Below are 15,313 nucleotides of genomic sequence, written 5' to 3' on the forward strand. Positions count from 1 at the left end.
AGACCCCAATCTTCATATTCACGGGCAGAGGAGGGAGGCGTTCCACTCTTCGTGGCAACATGTTTTCGGTTTTAGTTTACTGTACCAGGGCCCCAGCACCCCAGCCAACAAGACTGGAAAGGCAGGAAGCCATCTGGAGCTGCATGCTGAGTCACAGGGCCTGCAGAAAAACAAGAACATCATGACAGCAGAGCAGGGGGTGGGGAACAACCTCCCTGGAGATGGAGATTGAGGTGGGCACCGGAAATAGAAACTGCTCCATCTGAAGCATCTGGTAAAAGGCCCAAGATCACCGTGCATTTGCAGTCCAGTTCCCATTAGGCGCCAACTGCATGCAGAGGTCTGGACGGTTCTGTGAACATGTCAGTAAATCAGGTGGTATAGCGGAAGCTTCTGGGTTTTGTTGTTGTTGTTTCAATCCTGGCCTCTCCTCTTCTCTGGCTACCCATTAGCCCTTGGGCAGTTTACCTAAACTTTCTGACCCTGTTTCCTCTTCAGCAATAATAACCCTTACCTCCCTGATAGTGTGAGGATTTAAATGAAATCACATTTTTAAAAAGTGCCTCGCAAAGGGCTGACACATATACTAGATGGTCAACAAATGGTAGGTGTTATTATCAGAGAGACATAAAAATATCTTCCTGTCAGGTGGGTGTGGGGATTAAATCAGATAACATATCTCCACTCTCAAAGAGCTCTGGACCTATGACTGAGGGACGGGACAGTTCAGCTATGGTAGAGATTCCTTTCTCCTCCGGCCCCGAGATCCTGAGATGACCGGTTCTGGTTTCCCTGAGTGAGGTTAAATACACACGCAGTGAATGCCCACATGACGTCCGTTCATTCCATTCCACAAATATTTCCTTTATCATTGTGCATGTTACTGGCTCAGCCTGTGCAGAGGTACAGAAGAAAAAAATGGAGATAAATACTATTTTCTGTTGTGTTTAGCAATTGTTCTGTGCCAGGCACGAAGGTAAGGGCTTTATATGAATTCCCAGAACAACTCTTTCAGGTCAGTACTATTACAATCTCCATTTTATGGATGGGGTAACTGAGGTTGTCCAAATACTTTGTCCAAATGCACAGAGCAAGTCAGTATCAAAGACCAGGCTCCTTTTGCCCAATTCGCCCAAAGGTTCTGACTCTCAGACTGTGGACAAGCTCCCAGAGGGAGAAAAGCCCTCACTTGGAGACTGAAACTCATTCAGACACACAGGTGTAGGAACAGTGTCAGGCAGTGAGATGATTAAATGCCAAAGGAGAGGTTGGTGGTCAGAGTTGTAGCAGTACTGGGCTGGAGGGGGATCCCTGAGGGGCTTCCTGGATGGTGGGTGGGGGGGGTGGGGTGTAGCGCTAGGCCTTGGGACCGGAGATGGGGCAGGGCATGGAGAAGGCAGGTGAGCAAAGGCACAGAGGACTGGGCCAGGTATGGGCAAGGTTCAGCAAGAGGCCCACTGGCCCATCCCAGGTGTGGTTTGGAGAGCAAAAGAAGGAACATCCAGTTCACAACATCTGGCTGGGCCAGGCTGTCATGAATCTCCAGAAGGAGAAATGCCTCGGCCTGGCTAAAGTGACTTCTAGCGTTAGTGCCTCACCACCACCTGACAGGATCCCTACGTATCACGTGTTGGGCCTGGTCAGTAGGGCTCAAAGGTGTAGCTGTTGTTGGGAAAGAAGGTTTCTGCAGATTAAATGGGTCTGACCTGTCTTGCCCAATGGCCTCAACCTTAGCTCTCCTGGGTAAGGAGATAATGACGTTCCCTTTGCATTCAGAAGATTCTACCAAGAATAGCGCACACTATGGGTCATTAAAACGAATTCAGAGACAGTAGGACTTTTCCTCAAGTCAGTCTGGCAATACATATCAAGAGGATTAAAACTCTCTACCCTTTGATCCCAGGGTTTCACCAGCAGGAATTAATCCTAGGGAAACGATCAGGGAGGTGTGCGAAGGCTCCCTGTGTGTGTACAAGGATGGCTGCTGTAATATTACTTGCAAACACACCAATGAGAAATGCCCCAGCTGATCAATAACAGGGGCTTGGTTAAAAATGATGATACGTCCATATAATGGTGTACCGCACTGTCATTAAAGTCATTGTGGTCACATCAGATTAAGTGAAAAATCAAGTTGCACAATATCGATCTAGGACGATCCCAGCTTGGAAGTGCATTAATCTAATCCATTCACTTATTGAATAGTTAATGTGCTGCGTGCCGGGCAATATTCCGGGCATGGCGCTAAAGAAGGGAACAAGTTCAGCGTACCATTTGGGGCGAAGTCAAAGAACAAACGGGACAATTTCCAGGAGTAGGGCGATGCCATGGAGAGGGCATAACATGGGCTGGTTTAGACAGAGTGACAAGGGAATTATCCGAGGAGGTGACATTCTGATCTTGGCCTGCATGTTGAAAAACATCCATTCATGAGGATCCAGGGAAGAGCATTCCAGGCAAAGGGACAAAGGCCTTGAGGGGTGATGCAACTGCAATTTTAGAAAAAAACAAATAAAGGCAGAGACAGGGGGGAGTGGGAGAAAAGCGGTGGGAGGGAGGGAGGCACAGGCCACACAGGGATGAAAGCCAAGGTGAGGTGTTTATATGGAGTTTGGATTTTACTCCAACTGCAGTGGGAAGCTACTGGGTTTTAAGTCAGGCAATGATTATATTTACATTTATTTCATATTTATGAACCAGCAGGAAATACACCAACGGGTTAATAGAGATCACCAATGGGTAGGGGACGGTCATGGACCATTTGTATTTGTTTCTGTGTGCTCTTCTGTAATTCCCAAACTTTCGTAATTAGAAAAAAACAATAATTCCTATTTTAAGATAACTCGCCAGAGAGCCGTGCAAACCGACGGCGACCACTAACGTGGAGCTCCAGAGTGAAAAGTCTTCCGCCTACACACTCTCATTGGATTTTCTCAACAACCCTGTGAGTGGAGTCAGATCATTTTAATTAGCTCCATTTGGTAGGTGAGGGAGCTGAGGCTGGGAGGGGCAAAGAGGCTCCGGCAGAAAATGGCACAACTGAAGCCAGACGAGAGGTTCTAGAAGCCTGGCCCAGGCTTCCTGATTTTGCCACAGAGCCAGGCCTGCGGGCTGGTCTGGCTTAGATTTAACCAGAAATCCAGAGGTCCCAGGGAGAAGTCCATAGGATGACTCCCCTGCCTGGGGGAGGACCCACAGCCCCCAAGAGCAATGTGTGCTAGAAGAGGGGCCATCCCCACAGGACAGATGCTCAATAAGCATTTGTTGAATTAATGAAATAACTTGCTTTTGGGAAAATGCTGCTCTCAGTGGTTTAGCTGACTTTACAATTCAGTAGCTGTGTGACCTTAGGCAAGCCTGAGTCCTCCTCTGTAAAATGGAGATTAAGTTTATGGTCGCTCACCTCCATGAAGCTTAACAGTTAGGGGCACGCTCACAGCCAGATGGCCTGGACTTGAATCTGCTTCTATCTCCTGCTAGCTGTGACCTTGCAGAGCTCCTTAGTCTCTTAATACCTCAGTTTTCTCATCTATAAAGTGGTGGTGATAATACTTGTCTCCAAAGGATGTTGTTAGGACTACATGGCTGGATAAAGCGCTCTGAAGAGGTCTTGGCACATGGTACGTGCTCCTTAGACATCCACTAGTAGCTCGAGCAGCATGGGGCTGATGAAGGGACTGAGTGGCTTTCGGAAGCATATGAAGAGCTTAGCACAGGGTGCCCATTCACGGCAGCTGCTTCTGCCCTTCTACCACGGTTCCTGCCTTTATTACTCCTTCGGTAGTTCTTTGTAGGAAACATACACAAATTCACTGTCCATCTTTTCCTTTAGGGAGGAGACCCCTTACCCACGAGCAGTGTCCTCTGCCGAGTTAAACAACAGATCCACTCTCTCTCCCATCTCAGGTTTCTGTCTGTTCAAGGTCACGTGAAGAGCTTCCAATGTCTCTGTTTCTAATTCAGTGAAGGAGCCACCTTTAAATCTCAGGCTTGCCGTGTGCTCTGGTGAGCGCCCCTGGAGTTACTGCACCTCCGATCGCATCCCCACCCCAGTGTTCAAACATCCATCGTGTGAGGACCACCAATCCTGGTGCAGCAGCTGCATGCCACTTGGCCTCGTCTCTCCCTCATTATTTTTCTTTAACTTGTCTCACATTTAAAACTTAAATACATTTGTTCAAAAGGGAAATGTACTCATTACCATAAATGGAAAGCCAATACCACCTGCCACAAAAAGAAGCTATCCATAAAAAGAAACACCATGAAAATAAAGCAATATTGCTGAATTCTGGGGGAACAGGGGTGCCCATTGAAGACTCTGGGCTTGAGGCCTGTTTGATTTCCATTTAAAAGAGAGATCTGGAGAGGTGTTAAAGTTTCAGAGAGGTGCTAAAGACCTGTGAGTACCAAAATGAGACTGCCTTCTCCGTGTGGTAAGAAGGACAGAAAGAGAATTCAAAGAGGAAAAATTCTCGAAGCTCACGATTTAATGTTTTTATTTCCTTGTTTATTCACCTTCTAGAACTTTCTCCTGTCTGCCAGGAGCAAGGGGCCCCCTTTTACGTGATTCAGTTCTTTATTGAGAAAAGCTAAGGAGGGAGCCGCCCACCCTCCGCTTCTCACTTACCAGGTCGTTTTAGGAACATTCCTTCCCCTCTCTGAATCGAGGGAGGTGAATCAGAGAAATGTTCTTCTCAGAGGATTTCCAGGTCCTCAAAGTCTAGGAGGCCTCCTCCGAAAAGTGTGCCTGGCTGTGCATGGATGTTTTCTCACCTGCTGGTGGGGCAGGGGTGACGTCCACCCGGAGGACAGCCTCGTGGCGTGGTTCAGGTTGCTGGATCTCCCCAAGAGCAAAGCTGTGGGATTCATCACATATCCACAAATAAATTCACGTTTCCTGGGGGTGGATTTTCTGCTTGTTGAGTCGAGCAGATGGCTGTGCTTGAGTTGAAAAAGGAGGTAGCCAAAACCCCTCTGTGCCTAGCCTAGACCCTAGCAAGAAAACGAGCAAACAACTCACATGGACTTCAGGCTCTGTCCGCCTGTTCGGCAGCCCCTGCAGATGCTTCCTCTAATAGAGAGTCTGGGGGACAGTCGCTGAGGCATCACCCCCAAATTATTCCTGTTTTCATGTCTCCTCCCTGCTTCTCAATCAGCCGGATCTGCTGCACCTGCGTGGCATCCAGATTTCTGAGCCCAGCATTCAAGACCCCCTCTCCGGTCTAGTTCCAATTTACATTTCCAGTCCTGGCTGCTGGGACACCCTTCCTTGAATCCCCTGCTTTTGACAAGCTGGTTACTGGGCACACAGTCAGTGTGAAGAAATGCAGAATGAAAGAATATGCCTTCTGCTGGGCTGCCTCTATAGTTCAGCATGTATTTCTTGAATGTCAGGGACAAATGGTGCTCGAAGGCTTCTATGCCAGGTCCTGATAGGGTGGCCAGGGCCACCTGGGGATTTGATTTGCTTGGGATTTTCCTGGTTTTAGCACGGGAAGTCCCTGTCCCAGAAAACCCCCGGGGGGACAAAGGCAAATCGGGAAGGTCGGTCCCCTTACTGGGGTAGGCTCCATATACTCTGTCTTCATGGAGCTTCGGCATGGTGGGGGAGGATGGCATTAAGCAAATGATCCCACAGAGAAATGAGTAGTTATAAACCAGGGCGAGTGCAAAGCCAGAAGCCAGCCCTGAGCTGAGTGCTGTGAGGAAAACCTTCTCCCGGCCCTGGAGAAGCTGCTGGTTGCTAGGAGAGAGAGGGACATAGAGCTTATTTAATATAAAGTGGTGAGTGCTGTGAATCAGAAATCGACACTCTCTTTTCCCTGTCCACATAGCACTGTTTCTATTTTAATTGGGGTTTCAAGCATCGGAAACCCACTGTGGTGAACGAAAGTGGATATATATTGAAAGGGCATTAGAAGGAAAAGCTAGGAAACAAGGCTTTGGAAGAGAGAGAGAAACAATTGCTTCTTAGGTTGTTGAGAGAGTAGAAAATAATGCCAGAACAAAAGAACTTGCCTTGTTCCATTTTCATTAGAAAAATGGACTCTAGCCATTCTTTGCCCTTGGGTTTCTCTGCCCAGTGTTCTAATTCCAGGAAGGAAGAATCTGATAGCCAAGCTTGGGTCTCACTCCAGCCCCTTGGCCAGACAAGGGGGGCACTGTGATTAGAAATTCCACGAAAATTGTGTGCTGCGAGGCCAGGGGGCAGGATGGTTGCTGATGGCAGATGGAAGGGCTGGGATGCTGGGAAGGTGAAGGCTTCTCTCATCCCTATCTCCTCTTCAAGAGAGGGCCCAGACCTCCTGCACTGCGGTCACTGCCTTCGGAGCCCCTCTCTGCTTGCCTTCTGACCGGAATCTTCTGTTACCACGGACAGCCCCATGCTGACAGCTGCCTTCTCGGACACAACTGTCTCATCCAGCCACCCCGACTGTGATCACCTTGGGGCATGCACTGTGTCCTTGGACACAGCTGGTACAATGCCTGGCACAGACAAGGAACTCTGTAAGTGTGCTGAGTGCTTTCTAGAGAGTTTTCAAGAGCTGTGACGATCCTGACACCCCTACCCTGGCCCCCTGCCCTCCAGCCAAACCAGTCTTCTTCCTGCTTCTCGAACGCTCAGCCCAGCTTGCTAGCCCTTCCACCCTCGCCGCCTGCTTTGCTGATCTCATGAGTCAGGGATTCTCAACGGGGGCGTGATTTCGCCCTTCAGGGACATTTGGCAATGTCACACTAGAGAGGGGCTTCTACTGGCATCTCGTAGGTAGAGGCCAGAGATGCTGCTCAACGGCCGATCATGCCCAGGATAGGCCCCATAACAATGACCAGGCCCACGATCTCCGCAGTGCTGAGGCTGAGAAACCCCGCGGCACTGCTGAATGCTCACGTCTCTGCTCAGAGGCCCTCCGCTCCTGGAGGCCTGCCCTGACTCACACATTTCTCCCTCTCATGCTCCCTATTGCATCTCTTCATGGCATGTTATCACCACCTACAACGATCGTGTCTGTTTGTGCTTGTACTAGATGTTCAGCCCTCTGAGAGAGGACCCCGGTGGGCCTTGTTCTCTGTTGGCCTCTCAGCAGGGAGAGCCGCGCCGGGCACACTCTGGGCTGCTCAGTAAAAGTGTGTCAAATGAGTGTTTAATAAAGGAGAGTGCCCTCGACACCTCAAATGTCAGAGGTCAGAAAGCTCAGCTGGGAAGCCTGGCTCCTCTTGGGCTGGCCATCTCCGTGTGTAAGTGGCGATTTCCCCAGCCAGTTCAATTCAGCCTCTGTTGTTTGCAGGCTACGTGGTCTTTGGCAAATTTCTTAAGCTTCCTGGGCCTCTGTTTCTGCATCTGTAAAGTGGGGCTGTTATTATGAGCCCCTTCCTTGCCGAGATGTAATGGGGACGAAATAAATGAATCCACAGAAAAACCTTAAGAAAGTGCCTGACTCAGAAGAGCCTCGGTAAATGTCATCTACCATCATCATCATCACCCTGATTTGGCTGGGGTAGGCAGCGAGGATGACAGAATGGGTTCGGGGGCCCGACCAGAAGATTAGGGAATTAATATAGCTTGCAAGGCCAAAGCTATTCCCGTTTGGTTTTGCCAGTTCTTGCTCCATCCGTGAAATAAACCAGATGAAGCCTTTATCCATCTCTTGTTTTGAGAAGGAGGCTAGCAGGGAACGTGGATTTAATGTGGCAGATGGTGCTGTCCTTGAATTATGAAACCAAAGGAGGAAATTAAAGTGCTCCATTGCAACAGCGATGGACCAGCAAGGGTAAAGGCTGGGGGCGGGGGCGAGGATGGGCATCAGAGAGGACAGAGGAGGTGTTTTATCAACCGGGCAACGGCTATTCGTGAGGGCAGCTGGAGTCCTAGAATAATATAATTTTATGGTCTAAAATAATTTTAGGCCACCCCCCAAACGAGGCCCAGAGAGGGAAAGTAACCCCCCAAGTTCACACAGTGAGCAGTAGAGCAATCCACACTTTGATTCCTTGAACGGGGTTATTTTACTGCTCTGGGCCAAAGCCAGCAGCAAACTCTGTCCCGGGGCCTCCTGCCCTTGGGCACCTCTGCTCTGCACCTGTGTCTCTTCTCAGCTCCTCAGGGCTGAAGCCATTCTGTCTGGGTCTGAAACAAACAGGGGCAAGTTTCTTACCTCCTGGAACCTCAGTCGCCTTGCCTGTCAAATGGGAATAATAATAAGCCCTCCCCCACAAGGTCACTGTGAGAATCTGATGGATAACCATCACATACAATATTTAGGCCGGGGTTTGGTGCAAAGTAAATGCTCAATAAAATATAAGTACTTGTTGTGGGGCCAGAAGCGACTTCACGTTCTAACGGTTCCCCAAGGCTGTGAGCCCCTCCAAGGCCGTGCCCATCTATGGGACATCTTTTGTTCTCTACGCCTTGCAGAACAACAACTGACACCTGCTGGGGGCCCCCGTAAATGGTAGTGGCCAGCGTCTGGCTCCCTCAGGGACGCCCACGTCTCAGTCGGCACCACGAAGCACCAGGGAATGCTGCCAGCAATGCATGCGACTCTTTGTCCCTCGTTTAGACTTTAATCCTAAATGGATAAAGCAGCCCTCCCATCCAACGGTGAACTGGCCTCGTGATGAGGGCTATGTTTGTTTTCCCAGCCTTTTTCTGCAGCACAACGCCTTTCCCCAACTATGCTTTGGGCTATTTGCATTTAAATTGGTTTTCTCTCATTATAGAAATCTCTTAGGTCAGCTGGAGTTTTCATTTTCCTCGGAATCAGTTTGGAAGTTCCATCTCTTGCTCGAGGGTCCCTTATGCCCTCCTCCCTCTCGCTGACGATGAGATGTGGTCACGTTTTCTCATCTCATCGTGGAGAACAGATAGGCTGAGAAAGTCACCCCAATCCCACACAAGCGCCGCATGTTTCTCACAGAAGAAGTTGGGGGTGGAAGGCGGCGGGGCAGAGGCGGTAAAGGGCAGGAGGATTCTGGTCCCTGTAACTGTAGGAAGGAGGCCCCGTGGCGGTTCAGCTTTAGGACTTAGGCCTCATTTTCTCGTTTATTAAAAAAAAAATCAACTAAGCACAGTGCTGGGTGCTTGGAATGCAGATAATAAGACATACTTGCTGCCCTCCAGGAGCTCCGTGTCTAGTAGAGAGAGGAAAGCAAAATAACGTTTTAAAATCATAATGTAGTCAAATAATTGCCTTAATGAGGATCAGGATAGATGCCAGCCTGAGAAGCAGCTTTCGGTGAGTGCTCATCAGAACCACGGTCACACACACGTGTGCGCGCACACATGCCCCCCCCCCACAAGCACACGTGCACCAGCTCAAAAACGCCCACAGCACTTGCCATGTCGCCGGGTAGCTTTCTAAGCTGCGCACACAATTTATACACGTATCTTAATATATTCATTTAATCTTCATGACAAGCCATGAAGAAAGTGCTATCATTATCATTGCTTTCCAGGTGAAGAAATTGCGGCACACTGATTAAATCACTTGCCCAAGGTCATTGCTAATAAAATGTAGAGCCAGACTTGAGCCCAGGCAGTGTGGCCCCAGAGCCTATGTTATTTATCCTATGTTATGACAGCACCTGACCAAAGGTGGTGCACTCTTGTGTTTTCTAGATTAGTGCACTTTCAAACTGGTCAAGATCCACTACCCTGATTTTCTGACCTGTGAATACACCATGAACCCGTGTGTGTGAAGACGTTTGAGATGCCTGCGGTGGATCTGAAGGAAGACTGGGAAGTTTTCTGATGGATAAAAGGAGGAATAAAGTATCTCACGAAGGCCAAGACTGTGCCAGTCCCCAAAGTATGAACAGCATGGAGGTCTAGGTAAAGGGTACTCCAAGTTGTATGACAGTGCTCAGGTGTGAGGTAGGCTGAGCAGGTGGTGAGGCATGGGACTGGGAGACTGGCAAAGACCAGACCATAACAGGATTTGAATATCATGCACCTGGGCTCTGTCATGAGGATGAGGGGAGCTATGGAGGGGCTGAGCAGGAGAGGGACAGAGCCTGTTAGAAAGATCACTCTAGCTCTAGGGTGAAGGACTACCTGGATAGGTAAGCAAGGAGAATGTACGATCAACAGATATAACTAGTAGGCATAAGAGCTATAACCGATTCGGTATAACCATTAGGGTGAGGTGGCTTTTTCCCTGCACAGAGGCACTCCTGCTATTGACCATGTGTGTCATGGAGCTGTCGCTACCCAGAGAAGACATCTTTATCTAATTCACCCAGACACTTTAGAGGCTGGTGGTGGCCCTGGTGTGAGATAGTCAAGAGGGGTGGAGACAGAGCTAAACTAAGATAGTGGCTTTTGAGAAAGAGATGAGGGGAAAACATAGGCAATATAGTGGAGCAAAATCATCTGATCTTGGTGATCGACCTGATATCAGGGCTGAGGGAGAGTGAGGAGATGGGATGATGCTCAGGTTACTGATTTAGCTCAACCAGATTACTCTTTAAATCCTGTTTCAATTGAACAGCAGGTGTAGCTGAATTTTTCCCACAAAGGTCCTGACAGAAAATATTTTAGACTTTGCAAGCCTTACAGTCTCTATGATAATTACTCAATTCTGCCATTATAGTTCAAAAGCAGCCATAGACAAGATGTAAATGCATGGGCATGGCTGTGTTCCAATAAAACTTTATTTACAAAAACAGGTTGTGGGCCAGATTTGGCTTGAGGGATGTCATCTGTTGACCCCTGCTCTACACCAGGAGGTGGCCCGTGTGCCAAGTAGATTGCCAACTAGGAGAGCCAGGTGGCTGTTAAGTGAGAGAAGACAGGCTCACACTGTGAGGCTCACACTTCATCAGGCAGATAGACTGAACATGTCTCCTTGAATGATGCCCACCTGACCATAAAAAGACTCATCTGAAATTGCAGAGTAATTCCAACATCTAGTCCTGGGAGCCCAGATCTGCAGAATGGAAGCAGATGTTTGACTCCAAATGCTCAGTCTCTGTTCCAGTGGAGGTCCTGGTCTGATATTTCCATTGGTTACCAGTGCAACACAATAGGAACACGTGCCCACCTTCACCGAACACTCACTCTACACCAGGCACTGCGTTAAGGGCTTTATCTGAGTGATCTCATTTAATGCCGACAAAACCCTGGTGTGGCAGCCATATTTCATTATGTAACCCCATTTTACAGATGAGGAGACTGAGGTACAAAGAGGTTCAGTAACTCTGAGGCCTGGAATCAGGCAGTCCAATCCCAGACTCTGGGCCTCCAACCACCCTCCAAAACTGATGCTGCAGGCCCACGCGGACACCCATGGTCACTGCAGCAAACCCACACGTTAGCCACAAAACACAGGCTGAAGCAGGTCAAACACTTGGGAATCTTTTGTCCTCCACCGTGCGTGGCACCGTTATTGGAGACAAGCGGTCCAGAGGAGATAAGCCCATCTGTTTCAAAAGCAAACCCAAACAAAATCAACAGGCACATCTTTCCAGATCTCTGTTATTGAACAAAATGGTTGTCAGAAGTGGGTCCAGCTGAAATTAATATATTGCTATCTGAAGGTATTGCATCTGAGGGAGGTGGGGACAGAAAGTGAGAGGAGACAGCTAATCTCCACGTGTTCACTCGGCAAACATCCACTTAGGACTCTGTGGTTCCTGTCCCTGCCTCCTGGAGGGCACTGGTTGGGAGGGAGCCAGGCACAGAGCAGAGCATTTGAACACCCTGGATGTCATGCATGGTGGGGTGAATGCACGGTGCACTGGGGGCACAGAGCAGGGACTTAGCCTGAGCAGAGGCACCTGGAGCCCAGCCCAGGTGATCTGGGGTTAGAGTGATGGTGAGGAATATTCCAGGGGAGGGAAGAGCATCTTCCAAGACAAGGGTGCTTGAGGCGGAGAGAGGAGATCGTATAGAAAGGATGCGGACGGAGGGGCTGGGGACAGGTCCTGGAGAAGTCAGCCCCCCAGCAGTCAGCCCAGACCACTCCGGCCTGGAGGTTGTCTTGTTCTCACCCTTTTGCGCAACCAGAACGGTCTCTCAGTTCTAGATGAAACGCAAAGCACTTGCCAAGAATATGGTGATGCCAAGAACACTCTGCTGATGCTGCATCTTGAAATAGTAAAAATAAATAATAGTAAATCACTTCTATCATGCTGCCCATGTCACCCTGCTCTTCCAAAGGCTTTATCTTGCTTATTATGCTCACTGAAAGTTTGAAAGTGGACAAATATTAATACTGCTATCGCCCTTGTTGTATTATTAAAAATATTAACAGCTCTCATTTTGGTGGAACCTCGTGGTGGCCAGCCATGAGCTAAGTGCCTTATATATAATATCCTATTTAGTAGAGAAGCAATCTGAGGCTCAGAGAGGTATAGTAACTTGCTCTAGGTCATACACAGGGAAAAGAATGGAGCCAGGACCCAAACCCAGAGTTTGCCTGATGTCTGAGCCCAGAGTCGTCCTGCAGGGCCTTTCTGCCTTGACATCATGTCGTCTAAGGACTTTGTGGATTTCTGAGAACATCTTCATCGGTTATTATATTTGTCCCTCCAAAGAACTGTCTGAATTTAGCAGAAAAAGAACCGTGGCTCAGAGAGGTAAGTGTCCTCTCCAAGGTCACACAGCTTTTGAAAGGGCCAACTGAAGACTTGAGCCGAGGTCTTTCCATTTCAAAGCCAAGGCTCTATCTCCTTTACCATGGCTTCCACGTCCACAGCAAAGAAAAGGACAGCTAACATTCCAGCCCTGGTATGATTCTTAAAAAAAAAAAAAAAACCCAAAACTCATGCTCTCTTAATTTCTGCATTGGCAGGTATTCATCAGGCAAATCAAAAGACAAATACCTAGGAGAGCAGGACACGCAGATCACAGCCAAAATGACATCATAAGGAGCAGGCTGTGCCAAGCAAATCTAATTTCCTCTGACAGAGTGGCAGGCTGCGAGATAAGACGAAAGTCACTGCCGTTGCTGTGTCCCCAATTCTGAAGGACAAGTTAGATCAGCTCCACAGAAACAACTTGGGGGGAGGGCGGGCACAGGGCGCACCGCACCCCCACAGAGGCATGCACACAGGCAGACACTCACGGACACTGACGCACACACATATACAGGCACACAGACACACACACACGCGTGCAAATACACCCACATGCCTTCAAAGACACAAACGCAGGTTGAGAGACACACAAATCCATATACATACATACACACGGATCTACACACCTCCCCCCCAGCTCAGACACATATACAGGGTCACTAGCAGAGACCCACACACATAGATGGAGACACACACATAAATACAGCGCTATACAGATACACAGAGCAACACATACAAATACACAGACACACATACAGACAGGCACACCTGCCTGCCTCCCCTCCACAGGCAGAAGACATACAAACACACACACAGGGACAGAGATGCACGCGTGCAGTCACACACTCGCAGAAACACGCATAGACGCACGCATTCACTCACACACACTGAGACACACCCAGCATCCCTCTGCGGCAGGAGATGCTGACTCTTCTCAAATCGTCTCCTCTGTGTCCCTGAAATTACATCTTTCCCAAATTGGAGACTGAAAAATGAATACCTCTCTGTCTGCGCATTTTCTCTACTCTGCCTGGCCCCCTGTCTTCATCCAGAAGCTTGGAACGCACACCCTGGCAACTAACTGTGTGTTGTTGGGAAAGGACGTGGACGTTGGAGTCAGGCTCGGGTGGGTTCCAGCTGAGGCTCTCCCACTTACTAGGTGCGGGGACCTGGGCAAGTCTCACCTTTCTGTGCTTCAGTTTTCCCATCTGCATAGGGGTTGACGATCCATTGGACTGGAACCCCTAGACCTTCTGGCATTCAGCAAGAACCTGTCCATGCTAAGCACTTTAGTTACTTGAACATCCGTCTTCCTCACCAGGCTAGAGGGCACCTTGTGGGCAGGGGTCTCGTCTGCATCCCCCTCAGTCCGTCCTCCAGGACCCAGCAGTGTCTGCCAGGCACAAGGTAGGCGCTCAGCAAATATTCGTGAAATGAATCAAAGAAGTCTATATCCTTAGGGTCTAGCACAGGCCTGGCACGAAGTAAGTGCCCCCTCATAATTAAAGTGTGTTGAAAAAAGTAATACATGAAAGCATAATCACAACCACGGACCAAGTTCTAACTACATGCCCTAGCTATATCACCTCATTTCATCTTCTTCATGAGACACACGTTCATTTGTAGATGAGGAAACTGAGATCCAGGGAAGTGAAATAATTCACCCAAGGTTACTTCCTGGGGCAGCGATTCAAAACCAGGAGTATGATTGCTAAATGCATGCTCAGAATCTAACCACTGTAGACTTCATGCATAGATATTTTCCACCAGTGACACAACTCAACTGATGACTTCTCCAGCCAGCTCTGCCTTATCTAGGTGCAGAGTAACCCTTTAGACTGAATCTGACATTTTATCTTCCATTCTGGGGTGACTTCTCAGCCTCCAGCATCCATCTAGAACACCTTTCATATGCCCACAGGGTTGCATTTTACCCATACGTAATCCAAAAGCTCCTGATGTCTGCATTTCCCCTTGCTCCCTCTAGAGTAACACCCACCCATCCATCGGTCTATTTATCTGTCTAATTACCTGACCATTTTCCATTTGAGGCCATTCCGTCCCCAGATGTTTCTCTTCTGTGTTTGTGTAAACCACAGAGCCCCATCCTGCATTTGTCAAATCTGGTTTCCTCTCTCTTGCATTGGTACAATCCCTGGGTTTAAAAAAACCAGCCTTGGAGTGCCTGGATGGTTCAGTCGGTTAAACGTCTGACTCTTGCTATCAGTTCAGGTCTTGATCTCAGGGTCCTGAGTTCATGCCCAGCATGGAGCCTACTGAAAACAAAACAAAACAAAACAAAACAAAAAAACAACTCAAACAACCTGTGGGCCAATCAAGCTACTTTACATAACTACTTGATGGTGCACAGTTAAGCATTTTGCAGATCCCGAGAGGTTCTTACCCTTGTACCCCCTGCGCTTCTGCACACCTCAGACACACTCAAATCCCCCACCCCCTCCCCCACCACCCCCAGTTTCCCTTAAAAAAGAGGGTGTTGTGAAAGATCTCTGCCTCTGTCTGGGCAGGCAGAGTGGATACAGCCACAGGGCATGGAGGCCATAATTATCCTTCCCCACAAAGGAAAATAAAAATGTCCAAAGATAGTGGCCACCTGGCAGGCAGGGGACCGGGGCAGGCGGCAGTGACTCATCGGGCACGCCAGGCAGTCACTCTCCCCCTGCAAGCAGGCTCCGAGCTTACTCACAGCTTTGCCAGGCGAACGAGCAGGAGAACA

At 48.9% G+C, this 15,313-nt stretch overlaps 2 long non-coding RNA genes across 2 annotated transcripts in view; one reads left to right on the forward strand and one right to left on the reverse strand.

Moving 5' to 3' along the window:
- The window catches only part of LOC113929145, a 35,664-nt gene that overhangs the window by 13,531 nt on the left and 6,820 nt on the right, over window positions 1–15,313 (forward strand). The window contains exons 2-3 of the long non-coding RNA XR_003522116.1: window positions 6,290–6,507; window positions 9,617–9,829. This is a non-coding gene — a long non-coding RNA (uncharacterized LOC113929145). The remainder of the gene's footprint in view (window positions 1–6,289; window positions 6,508–9,616; window positions 9,830–15,313) is intronic.
- LOC113929144 lies at window positions 9,824–14,850 on the reverse strand. Its single transcript, XR_003522115.1, has 3 exons — window positions 14,608–14,850; window positions 13,761–13,969; window positions 9,824–12,085 (listed from the first exon to the last, which is right to left on the reverse strand). It is a non-coding gene; the product is annotated as an uncharacterized LOC113929144 (long non-coding RNA).

The sequence above is a fragment of the Zalophus californianus genome, chromosome 5 (assembly GCF_009762305.2).
Source record: "Zalophus californianus isolate mZalCal1 chromosome 5, mZalCal1.pri.v2, whole genome shotgun sequence".
Classification (NCBI taxonomy): Eukaryota; Metazoa; Chordata; class Mammalia; order Carnivora; family Otariidae; genus Zalophus; species Zalophus californianus.